The sequence below is a fragment of the Geospiza fortis genome, unplaced genomic scaffold (genome assembly GCF_000277835.1).
Source record: "Geospiza fortis unplaced genomic scaffold, GeoFor_1.0 scaffold450, whole genome shotgun sequence".
Taxonomy (NCBI): Eukaryota; Metazoa; Chordata; class Aves; order Passeriformes; family Thraupidae; genus Geospiza; species Geospiza fortis.
The window spans coordinates 1,167,192-1,167,820 of record NW_005054416.1 but is presented as its reverse complement, the minus strand read 5'-3'; the positions used below and the strand labels follow the sequence as shown (position 1 = coordinate 1,167,820).

The 629-nt window shown below is 59.5% G+C and overlaps 1 protein-coding gene across 1 annotated transcript in view; it reads left to right on the top strand.

The window, feature by feature from the left end:
- The window catches only part of LOC102043027 (spectrin beta chain, erythrocytic-like), a 16,968-nt gene that overhangs the window by 8,933 nt on the left and 7,406 nt on the right, over positions 1-629 (top strand).

The window sequence follows — 629 nt, the reverse complement described above, 5'->3', positions numbered from 1 at the left end:
CACCCAAAGCCGTTCTGTGGTTCGTGCAGGTGCAGCAGTTTCGGGAGACAGCAGCACGCCTGCAGACCGCCTATGCTGGGGAGAAGGCAGCTGGAATCCAGGAGAAGGAGCAGGAGGTGTCCCGAGCACTGCAGGAGCTGCTGGAAGCGTGCAGCGGGCGTCGGGCACGGCTGACGGACACAGCTGACAAACACCGCTTCTTCAGCATGGCACGGGATCTGCTCTCCTGGATGGAGAGCACTGTCAGGCAGATTGAGACACAGGAGAAACCCAGGTACGGATGGACCCAGCAGGCACCTGGGATGGGGCATGGAACCGATGGCACCACTGACCCTGGTGCCTCTGTGTCCTTAGGGATGTCTCCTCGGTGGAGCTGCTGATGAAATACCACCAGGGAATTAAGGCTGAGGTGGATGCTCGAGGCAAGAACTTTACTGACTGCATCGAGCTGGGCAAGAAGCTGCTGCAGCGCAAGCACCAGGATTCACCAGAGGTGAGGGAATCAGGGATGAGTGGTGGTGGGGGTGATGCCATCTGAGCCACTCCCTAACAGCATCCCCTCCCAGATCAAGGCGAAGCTGGTGGAGCTGGTGGACAAGAGGAAAGCCATGATGGAGACGTGGGAGCAG